General features: G+C 43.9%; 2 long non-coding RNA genes across 2 annotated transcripts; one reads left to right on the plus strand and one right to left on the minus strand.

Annotated features, from left to right (window-relative positions):
* LOC124971728 (uncharacterized) lies at positions 1–2,214 on the plus strand. Its single transcript, XR_007106338.1, has 2 exons — positions 1–526; positions 1,400–2,214. It is a non-coding gene; the product is annotated as an uncharacterized LOC124971728 (long non-coding RNA).
* Positions 2,215–7,097: 4,883 nt separating this feature from the next.
* LOC124971729 (uncharacterized) lies at positions 7,098–12,593 on the minus strand. Its single transcript, XR_007106339.1, has 3 exons — positions 12,378–12,593; positions 10,925–11,011; positions 7,098–7,542 (listed from the first exon to the last, which is right to left on the minus strand). It is a non-coding gene; the product is annotated as an uncharacterized LOC124971729 (long non-coding RNA).
* Positions 12,594–14,345: the final 1,752 nt, after the last annotated feature.

A 14,345-nucleotide genomic window follows, 5' to 3' on the forward strand; every position in this document is an offset into this window, starting at 1 on the left:
CTTTGTTAATACAGCCTACCTTGCCCATCTCAGCTTGATGAGGGGCAAGCTCAGATCTTTCCCCAATGCTTCCATGAACTTTGACCAAGAAGGACTTACTCCATGAAATATGCGTTAGATAAAACATCATATCCTAAGATGGGAAAAACCAACTGGAACTTAGCTTCTATCCCCTGTGCCCAGGTTCTACAGAGAAAAACAAAACATGATCAGCAGGCAGAAGAGGTCCTCTCTCCAATCCTGTACACCTAAGAGAATGTTGACTTATTGTCAGCTCATCTGTAGAACAAGTAGTGAATGCAGAGAAAGCCATATGTGAAGTAGTTCAATAAGCAACCGATGTCTTTATTGTGTGTTTGAGATCTTTCTTTCCCACAATTCTGTTAGGTACAACAACTATGACCGAGCTGTCATCAACACCGTACCTTATGATGTCGTTCATCGTTGGTATACAGCACATCGGACTCTAACAATTGAGTTGAGGAGACCTGAGAATGAGCTTTGGGTCAAACTAAAGCCTGGGAGGGTAGGTCCTAAACTCTAAATATGTCAAATAAGCTTGTTACAGAGAAGCAGTGAAGAAAGCCGGGCACGGTGGTGCAAGTCTGCAATCCCAGTGACTCGGGAGGCTGAGGCAGGAGGACTGCAAGTTCAAGGCCAGCCTCAGCCACTTAGTGAGACCCTGTCTCAAAAATTTTAAAAATGAAAAGGGCTGGGGATGGAGCTCAGTGGTAACACAGCCTGGGTTCAATCCCTAGTACCAAAAAATAAAAAAAATATGGATAAATAAATAAAGGGTACCTGTTTAATGTGTGTCATGATGTTGCAAAGGAAACAGAAAAAAGTCCTAGGTGTTGGCCATGGTCCTGCCACTCACTCACTGAATGACCTGGGAGCAGGCCCCACCCCATCTTTGACATCTGTGACTCAATGTGAATGATGAGGGGATTTAACTAGGTGATCCCTAAGAGTCCCTGCACCTTCATGATTCCATTTTTTTTTTTTCATCTGTATTTCCTCTGGATGAAGAATCTCTTCATGTAACATAATAAAATAGTTTAACCCTTTGAGAAAGTATAGAGTAAGAATTAGAAAAGAAAAAGAAAGAAACCAATTACATGGTTTGCTTTCAAAAGAACAATTACTCAAGAAACACAAACCCCTCAAATGCAGGGCCCGTTTACTACCGACAATAGTCCTTGTAACTTCCATTTATCCTGCTACAGGGTTATACACATCTAGGCTTCCAAAAGTCTGTGTAGTTTAAAAATAAAAATATCGCACAGAATATAACCATAGAACAACCTAAAGCTTTTCTTTTTAAATGATCTCTTCTGATTTAGGGTTCTGTGGGTTTCACCTTGTTCTGATGGTGTTTTCTCTTTTTATTCATCCACAGGTCCTATTTATAGACAACTGGCGAGTCCTACATGGCAGGGAATCCTTCACTGGCTACCGCCAACTCTGTGGCTGCTATTTAACAAGAGATGATGTCTTAAACACTGCTCGTCTCTTGGGGCTTCAGGCTTAAGTTTGACAGCATTGGGATTATGAACATACCTGGCACCTTGGCTACCAGAATTTCTTATCAGCAGAATACGGTGTCAGAATCTACTTCGTGTTGTCTCTTTTGTCCCATCCCCACGAAGCAGAAGCTGCCCCTTTCTCTAGCATGGGAACGTGTTAGAGACAGGAGGGGCTTCTGAGATACCTAATGTATCTCAGAACCATCTAGTGGGGTAGATCTCTCCCCCAAGCTGTAACAGGAGCCTGCATGTTTTCTAAAACTTCTGAGATAATTCTGGTCACTATTAGTGCTTCAGAAATATAGAAAATTTATTTGATTCTCCATATTGAAATCAAAGCAATAATACTGAGTAGGTAAATTTTTCTTCAGACCAGGACAGTTGGAATGAAATGCATCCTAGAAATGGCAAAATACTGATAAGTCAGCAATTCACAAAAATTTTGGTCTTAGTATCCACAAGGGAGAACATTTGGCACTTGTCTTTCTTTCTGATTCACTTCATTTAACATAATGTTCTCTAGTCGCATCTATTTTTATATAAATGATAGCATTCTTTCATGACTGAATAGTATTCCATTGCACATATGTACCACATTTCCTTTATCCATTCATCTATTCGTGGGCATCCAGGTTGATTCCACATCACGGCTATTGTGAATAATGCAGCAATAAACAAGACCACACAAGGATCTCTTTGGTGTGCTGATAATCATTTCCTTTGGATACATACCAGAAGTGAGGTAGCTGGATCATATGGTAGACCTACCTTTAATTGCATAAGGATCCTCCATACTGTCATACATCATCACTGTACTGACTTACATTTCCACCAACCATGTGTAAGAGTCCCTTTTTCTCCACATCCTCACCAACATTTTTCTTGACAACTGCCATTCTAGAGGGCTCAGGTGGTATTTCAGGTGGTATCATAGTGTTGTCCAGCATAGCTTTGATGATTAGAGTTGCTCAGCATGTTTTCATGTCTCTGTCTGCCATCTGAATGTCTTCCTTGGAGTCACACTGACCTACGTCTATTGCCCATTTTTAATCAGGTTGCTTTCAGGCTACCAAGTTATTTGGGTTCTTTATGTATGCTGGATATCAACCTGCGTCACATGTATGGTTTGGAAATAGTTGTTTCTCCCATTGTGTAGGTTGTCTCTTCACTCTGAAGAGTGTTTACTCTGCTCTGCAGAAGCACCTTAACACCCTGAAAAACTACTGAGGATCTCAAAGAGGTCTTGGGTTTAGGTTGTACCTACTGATAATAATTATCTTAGATATTAAGAGTAAGAAACGTCTAAAATTCAAGAACACAGAAGCACACATCCCTCAGCTATCAGAGACAGCATCGTCACATGTCGTGTGGCCTCTGGAAAAGTTCTCTGGATACTCACGAGATAATGGGAGTGAAGAAAGGAAATATCACCTTACTGTTATCGTAAAAATGTTTCATCCCTGTATTGCTAGTTTGATGACTTCAATTCTTTAGGGTAAATACTGAGGAGCGGTATAGCTGGGTCCTACAGTGGTTCCATTCCTCCAAACTCAGAAAGTCGTAAGGTTTGTATGCTTTCTCTCATATGTCAAAGCTAGAGAGAAGAAAAGGAAAAGGAAAGGTGGGGAGATCTCATGAAAGTTGAAGGGAGACCAGTAGAGTAGAAGAAAGGGAGGACCAGGGGGAGGGAAGAGGGGAGGGAAAAGGAAATAGTGGGCAACGACGATATTAGTCAAATTATTTAGTTGTGTTGTGTCTACGTATGAGTATGTAATGAATCCCACCATTATGTACAATTATAATGTACCAATAAAAATGTGGAAAAATCGTTTTGTCCCACAGACCCATGAAAAGGGCCTCAGAAACTCCCAAGTCTTTGTTTCAGGGTTGGGGGGGGAGGGGATGTACTGGGGATTGAACCCAGGGGTGCTTAACCGCTGAGCCATATCCCCAGCCCTTTTTATTGTTCTCTAAGTTGCTGAGGTTTGCCTTGAACTACCGATCCTCCTGCCTCAGCCTCCTGAGTCGCTGGACTTACCCAAGCCCTCCAAGAGGCTTTAGGCCATACTCTGAGAATCAACGGGCTAGATGATTGATTCCTTGGGATAGCCCTTTTCAGAGGCCTATGGATTGAAGGGTTTTGCTGAAACCCTAGATATTTCCTTGTAGTGTCCTCAAACCGTAGACACTGTAGGAATTGTTTGGTAGCACAAGCTCAGCGATAACCTGGGAACTGAATTCAAGTTATAGTGTTATAATTTCTAAGAAGACTCATCTCTATCCAGCTCATCTCTGAAGAACTTAAAAGTACAAGTCACAACTGCTCTTGTGGAGCAAACCCACCACCTTGGTAATTATGTGAGGGAAATTTGCATAGAGTTTTTAGAGACTGCTGGGGTTCCACATAATATTCCCACCACCCCCACCCCCACACCACTGACAGTGCACAAATAATTATTCTGGGAGACTGTTCAGGGACTCATCCTGATAAATGGTGTGCTTCCAGAGAACTAGACATCACTATCCAAACCTGTATTTTGGCCATTTGATGGCACTTTAGGATTTAACCCGTTTTCCTCCATTTCTGACATTTTTCCCTTCTCTTAAAATATTATGTTAATTGCCAAGATGTGACTAGGGGTCAAATTTAATGCGTTCTTTCCTTTATTCTTGAATGACTTATGTGTGAAAGTGGGACGGGTGGGGAATGTGCGAGGCTTCTGTTCCCCTGGCTTTCACTGAAAATGAAGCTGTACAATAACCTCACTGACCACTGCAGAATGACGAAAGAACATGCAGGCCAGGGTGCAACCTACAGGAAAAAAAAATTAGTAAGGAATACAGGAGTCATAAAGGAAAGAAAACTCAGCGTTCTTATAGAGAATAGAGCCTAATCTGATGTTTTCAGGGAGTTCCTAGGAAACACTCGGTAGCCTACGCATTATTTTATTGACTCATTCGGTGATCCAAAATGTGTTCTCAAAGTATTATCTGCGTTTTATTTTTACTGTGCAGGAATCTTTAGGAGTCTTCCCTGAAATCTGTATCCCTGTTAGGTTAAAGGACTGAGAATTAATTTTGGGTCTTACAGAGTATACTCTTGGGCGATCAGGGTAGAAGGAACAACATTTAACCATGCAAATCTTTTCCCTTTGCTATTATGCACTCCTAAAATACATTGCCATTAAGTCCTCGCCAGGATATTTGCCTTTATTGAAGTTTTGTATAAATTGGCCTTGAAGATTACACCGTAACTGACGTTGGCACTGATTTATGACATGCGAAGGACACACTCGTGGCTCTGTAGAGGACAAAAAATTCAATTCAATTCAGTAAGCCCTCCTTACTGAACAACTCCCCTTACCTCTTCTCTCCTGAATTATTAATGAGGAATCACTCATTACTTCACCTTCCTTTTCCTAAATGTTTAATCAGTCCTTCTCAATGATGTGCTCCCTTCAGAGGAAGAAAGGAGGGAGGGAATTATTGGACTGCTGATCATGTATTGAAACATCAATGAAAAGTTTTGATGTGGGGTGTTCCTTCCCCACATCTATTCCAGGTGTTTCTGAGTATATAAGCCTGGGTCTATACCTACCAAGCTCACTGTAGACTCACTTTTACCTTTTTCTCTGGTGGGATGGGATCAGTAGTGTCAGGAGCACAGCACCTAACATGGTGCCTTACAAAGAGTAGTTTCATAATACAGATTTTTTTTGAGAAGAAGAAATGAAGGAGTCCTTTTCAGACAAACTCATCAGAAATTACCTCATTCTCTGTATGTCCTTTTCTGTTTGGCAGTTGACGGGCACCAGATTTTGTTTGCCTTTGTCTACAATGGCCAACCATCCCAGTGTGCCTGGGACTGAGGGGTCTCCTGTACTGTACGACTTTCCATTTTAAAATTGGAAAAGTCCCACACAAACCAGGACTATTGGTCAGTCACCCTGTCTTCTTGCTGCTAGCTTTTCTTTTTCTTTAGTTTTCATCTCTGTTTTCCCTTTCTTTGTGTTTACAGATAACAGGCTGTGGAGTCCACAGTGAAAAGGAAAAAAGATGTATGAACTATGGTGTGTTGTGGTTCCCAATGTCCAGGTCCCCAGACCAGCAGCATCAGCAACATTTGAGAATTTCTTTAGAAATTCAAATGCTCAGGTCCCACTGCCACATACGAAATCAGAAACTCTGGGAGTGGAGACTGGCAGTTTGTTTGGGCAAGCCCTCCAGGGGACTCTGATGCACACCAAGGTTGTTTGGGCAAGCCCTCCAGGGGACTCTGATGCACACCAAGGTTTGAGAACCACTTGAAGAGTCCTGTTGCTGAATTCTAAGCCCAGTTCTGGCACTGCCTCACTAAATGACTTGAGCCATGCCCTTCTATTTTGAACTTTGGTTTGCTCTTCCATGAAGTGAGGGCCTTGGAGTAAAGGTTTTGCCACTCTGTAGTTATATGAGACTTTGGTCATTTTGCCTGGCTTTTCATTGCTCAAGTTCTCTCATGCAGGTACAGAACGGAAAACACCTACCTCACAGGGTTTTCTAACAATTCTGTGGTTATTTTGCAGCACACATTGTGGCCCAATAATAACAGCTAACTCTTACATAGTGCTACGTGCTGGACACTGTTCTAAGCGCATTTAATCTCCACAACAACCCTATCGCCATTTTACAGATGAAAACAACGACGACAAAAAGAACGAGGCGAAGAGAGGTTAAGTGGCTTACCCAAGGTCACAAGGCTAAAACAAGTGTCAGAGTTTTTAGCTAATCTGCCATATTGCTCAATTAATTTTGCTAACTCCCTCACCCCTTCCACACACACTCTAATCACCCATTCATAGACAATAATCATCATTCCCACTTTCATCTTCTGCCAGCAAGATCTCGAGAGAACCACGAGCTTATCTAGATTGGTTTTGCAAGTAGTTTGCAAATATCAAAAAAACAAGTCGAAAACATTTTCTAGAAACACTGTGTCTGTGTCCTCATCCTCATACACCTTTAGCTCATCAGAGACAAAGACCCTGGCAGAGTTTGGTAGATGTTCTTTTTTGTTGTTGTTGTTCAGATTTATAGCCAGGGGTTGGTGAGTTTGTGGGTAGCCACATTCCAGTCCTTGGCTTTATGCGGTCAGTGTGGCTTTTGCCCTCCATCTTGCTCAGAGTACTCTTGGACCACTATGCCTTGCAGGCGCTTAACTTCTGGCTACCATGGTTTGCTTCCAGACAAGCAAGCCTGAGACTTCAATATGGAGACAAATATCTGATCACATTTGCTTGCTTGTTTGTTTTTGTCTTGGCCATGCCTTTTTGAGTTTACTTTGTGATATTCAGTCCATCACTGCCATGTGTTCCATACCATGAACCGTACCATCTTGGGTGGGAAGTCAGCGGAAATCTTTCCCATGTGGATTTTACTCTTCCCTGATTGCCTGAGCTGAGTTTGCAAAATACAGTCACACACTTTCTTGATGATTTGGGCTTATTGTTACGACTATCTGTTTTTGTGCCAGGCAATAAGGCACTATAAAGTCTTAGCCTGGTTAATGGAATCCAAGCTTCCTTTCTGGAAAAAAAAAAATCAGGCATCTTTTGCAATTGTGATAAATCATCTTAAGCCATGTTGGTGTATAATCTACAGATTCATAGTAGTGTTCTAACTTACTTTCTGTGTGGGTAGGTAATCACGGTCATTTATCCTGTGCACAAGAGAGGATCACAAGCACGGATGCTGTGCAAACTTGTGAAGCTAGCAAAGGTTTTTCTCTGCTAGCTCCATCTTTACCCGCAGTTTACCCATTAATGGTGGCCACTCCCTCCAATTCAGGAATTTAGTATCCATTTGCCTTGTGCTTTCTAGCTCCCTCTCTGATGCCTTGACTGAGGCGGCTTAGTGTCATAAGAAGAACTCAGACTTAGAATGGCCTGGGCTTAAATTTCATCTTATTAGCCTGGAGAATTCTGGGACTCTGCTTTCCTTCCTTGAGCCACTCTTCTTCATATGCAATGCCATCTACCTAAAAAAAAGGGGGGGGACAGAAAAATTAAAAGGTGTGATGAAGAATGAACCGAGGTCTTGTGTAGAAACCATCTACTGCAGTGAGCAGCACATAATATACAGTCAGTACATACTAGCTGTTTATCACTGTTGCCAATATCATTATTGGGGAAAAGAGGAGGGACTGGGGCTAGTCTGTGTTTGACAGAAATCAACAGCCTTCTTAGAAGCAGCAAAGTTATAAGACTCAGAACTGGAAAGGTATGGGGAAATGCTAGGGGTCGTGAAGTGAAGGTCTACTGACAAGGTATCTGACCCTTAAGGCCTGAGGGTTTATGGATAGGAAGTTGTCTGGGGGTTTGGGTGATTTTCAGGTTCAGAGATGAAAGAGAAGAATGGTCAGAGAGCCTGATGAGACAAATTGGGTCTGGGGAGTTTTAAGAATGGCTTGTTTTAAGAGAGGTGTGGAGGATGAATGAGACAGGCAGGGAGACACCCATGTCCATGATGATGTATAGTTAAGGCGAGACACATACTTCCACATGCAGCTTCATTGCCTCTCAAAACCCCCACTGAAACTACTACAAAATGATTTTTGAAAGGATTAGAAGGACAGGATTTGGAGGAAATGACTGGGAGAACAGGAAAGGAGGCAGGACTAAAGTTGGAATGCTGAAAAGCAGGTGGATGACTAGTAGTTGACGTAGCCGATCCAAGAAGATGACAAAGCAGGAATCCTGAGACCTTACCAGGAAAAGCCAAAAGCCAACCTGTATCATCCCCTGCTCCCAAGGATCTTCAAGAACTGCAACAAGTAACTTTGGAAGTGGAGGTGAAGGTGGCTAGGCACCAAAGTAATGAGTGCAACTGCAAACTGGTTGAAGAAGTAGATTCATTCCCAAATCCCCTCCAGCAGCCAGTGCCAGTGGGGGGCTGGTCCCTCCCTTCCCTGACAGTAACCTGGAGTGCTATTCCCTGGAGAGTGTAAGGGAAAGGGCCTCTGGACTAGAAGTTCCTAAACCCACTCAAGGGTTGGGCTCCCATATTGAAAACAGGGGGCGTAAGTGGATGCATGCATCCTGTGAACCTCCAGTCTTCTTCCCTGACTCTGCCCCTAAAATTCTGGCATCTAAAAGAATCTTCTGTGGGTCATCTGACCAACCCAAGAGAAAAATCTATCTAAGGATAGTGACACTGAAGGTTCCCCAGCAAAGGGCCCAGTCAGGTTACTCTATAATGAGGTGCATGGTTGATAATGGGAGGGACAGGAGGAGGAAGACACCCATCCAGTCGAGGGCACTTATTTTTAGAATGGGAAGAGAGACCTGCGCATGATAGTTATTGCAAGGAAGGGAGTCAGAGAAGAGGGAGCGAGTACACACCCTGGAGAAAGGAGGTCACTGATGGAGTGAGGCACCTTGGGAGGCAGGATGGGCTGGAATCCAGAGCAGAAGTAGAAGTGACAGCCTGAGGCAGGACAAAGGACCTTTATCCGCCACTAGGATAGGATGAACATAAGTGAGATTCGGTTGAAAACGGAATTTAATCTGTTATTTCTTAGCAACTCGTACATCCATGGCATTTTGCTGGGTAGTGTTCATTCATTCATCCACTCATTAGCAGGACATTTTTTTTTTCTGGAGCAAGGACTGCGTTCCAGGCCCTGTGCAGGGTGCTGGAGATACTGAGATGAATCAAAGGTCCAGGTCTCATGGAGCTCACACTCACAGGGCGAAAGCAGACTCACAAAATCAGGAGGTAAATGCTATGAAAACGGAGTCCAAAGGGCTGTGGGGACACAGAGCAAGGGACACTATAGAGTACAGGGAATTAAACAGGTATGGAAACGCCTACAGAACAAGACAGACTGCTCTGTGAGTTCAACAGCACAGAGATCTCATCCAGCAGGGCCAATCTGCAAAGGTATCATCATAGGCTAGGTGGCCTTTGAGGTGAAACTAAGAGGATGCCTCGGGATTCTTTCAACGTGCAGTAAGGTGGGGGTTAAGGTGCCCTCCACGATGTGGAAACACATGGAAAAGTCCACAGACAGGAAATTGTAAGAGGATGTGTTTGGAAAAGAGGGAGAGGCCCTGGTCAAGCACAGAGTATACTGTGGCAAGTACTGGGTGGTGCAGTTGGGAAGCAGGAATAGGATGAGATGCAAAAATGTCATTGGGGCAACATCACAAAATGCAATGGGGTTGAACTAACAGACTGTATAAAGAACACCGCACTGTGGTATTAGAAACCTGCTTACATTCTAGGCCCAGCTCTGCCACAATACTGCCCTTGGTGTGGTATGTGGCTACACAAGTAATGTCTGAACCTTTGTTTCTTCGTCTGTCAGCTGGTAGTAAGAATACCTTCCCTGCCTATTTCATGGTGTTGTTAAGAGGAGTCTGTGAGTCAGTGAACATGAAAACGCCTTTTAACAAATCTTTAAAGCAGTGGTACACGCGAGTAAAGGGCTATCACTGAGGAAATGCATGTGATGGGGACACGTCGGCAACTGAATAACCGTGGGGCGGGGGCGAGTCTACCGAAATATTCTCCTGTGAGAATCTAACAGGCTTCTAAATGTGGTTGTTAGGTAACATGGTGAGTGACTTAACTCCTGATCATTTGGAACGTCCATACATCAAATTTACAGAGAATGAAAGTAGATTTGCCCCATCCTGGTGTCCACCTATGATGACCATAAAGCAGTAGATATTCTTTTAGAAACATAACAGCTTAGAGAACAGACAAAAATGGGCTAGTTTCCAGTTGTTCTTCATTTGTGCAATCCACATTCACTGACCCCTCTGCTGTGCACGGAAGGCAGGGCACAGAGGGGGAGAGACAAATATAATTTCTGCCTTCAAGCAGATCTCCTTCTGTCATGGGAGGCAGACATACCAACAGTCAGTGTCAATACCAGGTAAGCACAAGGGGTCTGTGGTAACTCAGAACAAGGGTACCTAAACCAGTGTTTTGCAGCTAAGCTTAAATAAATATGAAGTAATACCACTGTTCCAATATCACAGGTGGGGAAACTGAGACTCCAGAGAACAAGTGGCAGAGGCAGTACTTTAACCTAGACCTTTGAACTCTGGTCCCAGGGCTTTTACTGCCTCACCACAGCTGCCTGTTTTGCTTTGTAAGTATGTTTAGGCCTAATGCAGGTGGCAGAAGATCACGTTCTTTTGTGTGTCCCTGCCGTCCTAGACTGCTCACTCAATTCCAGAGATGGGTAGGAAATTGGGGCACCTCCATGCGTCCAAAATGTTATATTTCGGATAGATTTTTAAAAAGTCTTCACATTTTAAGTTCCTATTGAAAGTTCCTCAAGAATCCAGGAGTGTGTGTGTGTGTGTGTGTGTGTGTGTGTGTGTGTGTACGTGCGTGCACGCGCTCACCTGTACACAGGTACGTGTGCATCAGAGTTTGGAGCAGGGCAGGTTGGGAGACATTGGGAGACATTGGTGCCTACATTTTCAACAAGCCTATGTGGAGAGAAAACGGAAGGTAAGTTCCAACAAAACTGGCAGAAGAACACAGATGAAAACCAATGAGCAGAGACCTCAGAGGACACCACGAGAGGAGAGTGGTGTCGTCTGGCCCTATCTACTGCTTCACTGCCAGTTCCATACAAAGCTTATGTAGGGGAAGTGGTTTCCCTCACCATACGCTTCTTCTGGGAGTTTTGTGGGAATTCCCAGGTGTTGTGTGAGTCATAAGAGGAAAAAGGAATGATTTTGATTTCTGGAAATACTGCAGACTACATAATCTGAAATCCCTCCTTGCTACAAAACACCTAGAAAAGCTGGATAACTCGTGGTCCGTCGGTGCCAAAAGTGACATCCCACGAATAGCTGGGGGAACCTCAGTCCATTTTGACACTAAGGCAACTGAAAAAAAAAAAAAAAAAAAAAGAAGGAACTGTCCTTCTCCTAAGATCTCCTCCACCCATTTCTTTGGACCCTATCATTCTTCAGCTCTTGTATCCACTCATTCATTTAACCATTTACTGAGCACTGACTGTGTATCAGGTATTGGCTGTATTTAATGCACATAAAGTTGAGAGGCATGGCCCTTGCACTCAAATATCTCAGGGTGTGTGTTAGGCAGGGGCTCTTAACCACAGCTGCACCTCAGAATCACTGGAGAGAGTTTGCAATAATGCATTTGCCTATCCTCCCCACCTCCCTCAAGATTGTAATTTCATCCTGGAGGGAAACAAATGGCCTGAAGTTCTTTCTGTGTTGGACTCTAAAACCTGGAGTCTAAAGGGACTCCAAAGCTTTAGATGGCACCCCACAGAAATATGAAGAGAAAAAGAATTTCCTCCAGAGAAGATAGGTGCTCAAGCTCAGGGGAAGGTGCCCAAGAGGTGAGATCTCTCATTCCCAAGAGTGGGAACACTGGTCCTGCTGCCCTTCCCAGCAGCAATGCCAAGAAATGGGTAGATCTGAGAGGCATTTTGCAGGTTGAGTCGAATGGACTTGGTGCCTGATTAACTGTGAGAGAGGGGTTGAGGGAGAGGAAGGTGTCAAAGTGACTCCCGGATTACTGATGTGAACTGCTGGGCACAACCTGCTTACACAGGGAATATTAGAAGAGGAGAGAACTTGGAAAAAAGATGGTATTTTTGGTCTTGGATATATTTGAGTGGAAAGCCTTGGCTGGGCATGCTGTGCTCTCCAATCTCCTCTACCATGGACATGTATCATGCTGGTCAATATTGAGAGGAATATGTCCAAGAATTTCCCTTGAGCTCCTAGCACAAACCCAGATCATCTTTGACCTCCAGTCCCTCCACCAAAATTACTCTTGCCCAAGGCCCCCAGCAGCCCTTACACAGTGACTCACAGTGACTATGATTTAATGTCTGCCATTCACGAGCTCAGCAAATGTTCCTGAGTTTGTCGCTTCTTGCTCAGTTCTCCTTCTGGTTTCCTTCTGAACATTTGCTCCCTTCTCCTTCTGGTTCAATTCTCTCCCAGCTCTGCCTCTCATTCTCACCCTTGATCTCACTCTCTCCTCTTTTCCTGTGAAGACACTCCTCCAGTCTCCTTCCACATATTTTCTTCTTTTGCCTGTCCCTTAAAAGAAGTTGTCCTTCATTCCCTATGTGTTCTCTCTCTCTCTCTCCTTGCATGGTCTCAACTGCATCCATGGCCTCAAGAACTACCCTGATGACTCCCAAATCCAGTCCTGATGTCACTCCTTCATCTCCACCTGGTTATCCCAACAGGTGTCTCAAATTTCACATACTCCAAACTGTACTCACCTTCCTACCAATACCTGCAACTTCTCCTTCATCCCATATCTCCAGTAATGGCTCCAAAGTCCACAGTCACCACACTCTACCCTCAGGGAGTCCTTCCAGAGCTGCCACCACCTCCTCCCTCCCTCCCTCCCTCCCCCTCCTCCTCCAACACCACCCGCCTTCGCCCTGCCAACCCATGCCCTACTTTTCCGCTTGACTAATTTCCACTCATTCTTCAATTTCTCCAGGAACATTCCCCAACCCCATAAGTCTGTATGAGGTACTCCTCCCATGTGTTCCTACAGCACCTCGAACTTAACCCTCGCGTAGCACTTACCACAGTATAGTGTTGGAAATGTCAGGTTCCTTGTCTATATCCTCAGCCAGTCTGCAAGAAGGAACGTGACCCGTATTTGCTCACTGGAATTTCCTCAATTCGTAATGCAGTCCCAGGCATACAGCAGGCACTCAGTGCACATCTGTTGAAGGAATGAAAAATGAATCATCATGTCTCCAGCCAGGCTCACCATTATGAGATGTACGTAGTAAAGTACCCATTATGTGCATTTTACTGCTTAAACTTTTCTTAAAAAAAACTGAATCTGTCCCCCGTCTTATCTACCAATGCCATCAGCTTAGTTGAGATATGTATTATTTCCTGACTGGGATACTACAGCCAACTTCAATCTCAATCCTCTTTGTTCTGTCCTGCGCACAGCTACCAGAATGCTCTTTCTAGAAGCCAATCAGCTCATGTCAGTACCAAGATTGGATTGTTGGTTCACTATAACCTATAGGATATTCCAAGACCTAAGCATGGCAAAACAGAACCTCCACGACCTGGCTCCTAGCTACCTCTTGTCCAGCGACATCAACCGCCACTTGCCCGCCAGCACCTTATCCTCCAGTCCTAAGGAACTAATCGCTGCTACCCCCCATCCACCCCCACCAAACGCCTTGGCTTCTCATCATGCTACAAATTCCTTCACACACACTGTCTCCAAGTAGCTTACCTGATTCACTCCTATTCTTCCTACAAAATGTTCATTGACTATTATACATCATGACCAAGTACCATCTAATCCACAAATGTAAGGTTGGTTCAACATATAAAAATCAATTTATGTAGAATGGCATATTAACAGAACTGGGGGGGGGGGCGGGCCAGGCCAGGGCGGGTGGGGGGAGGTTCAACCATCATCTTAATCACATAGAAAAAGGATCATCTGACAAAAATCCAATGCACTTTCATGAAAATAAATTCAACAAAGTAGAAATAGAAGGGAACTTCCTCAACCTGGTGCCATGCATCTATGGAAAACCCAGAGATGATAATATTGTCCTTAATGGTGAAGGACTGCTTGATTTCTCCCTACGATCAGGAACAAGACAAGGATGGCTTCTCCTGCCACTTCTATTTGACACTGTATTCAAAGTTCTAGTCAGCGCAATTAGTCAAGAGTAAGAAACAAAAGGACTGCAAAGGAACAAATAAAACTATCTCTATTCATAGATGACACGTTCTTATATGCAGAAAACACTAAAGCATCCACCAAAAACTCTGTGTG

This window comes from Sciurus carolinensis, chromosome X (assembly GCF_902686445.1).
Source record: "Sciurus carolinensis chromosome X, mSciCar1.2, whole genome shotgun sequence".
In the NCBI taxonomy this organism is placed as follows: Eukaryota; Metazoa; Chordata; class Mammalia; order Rodentia; family Sciuridae; genus Sciurus; species Sciurus carolinensis.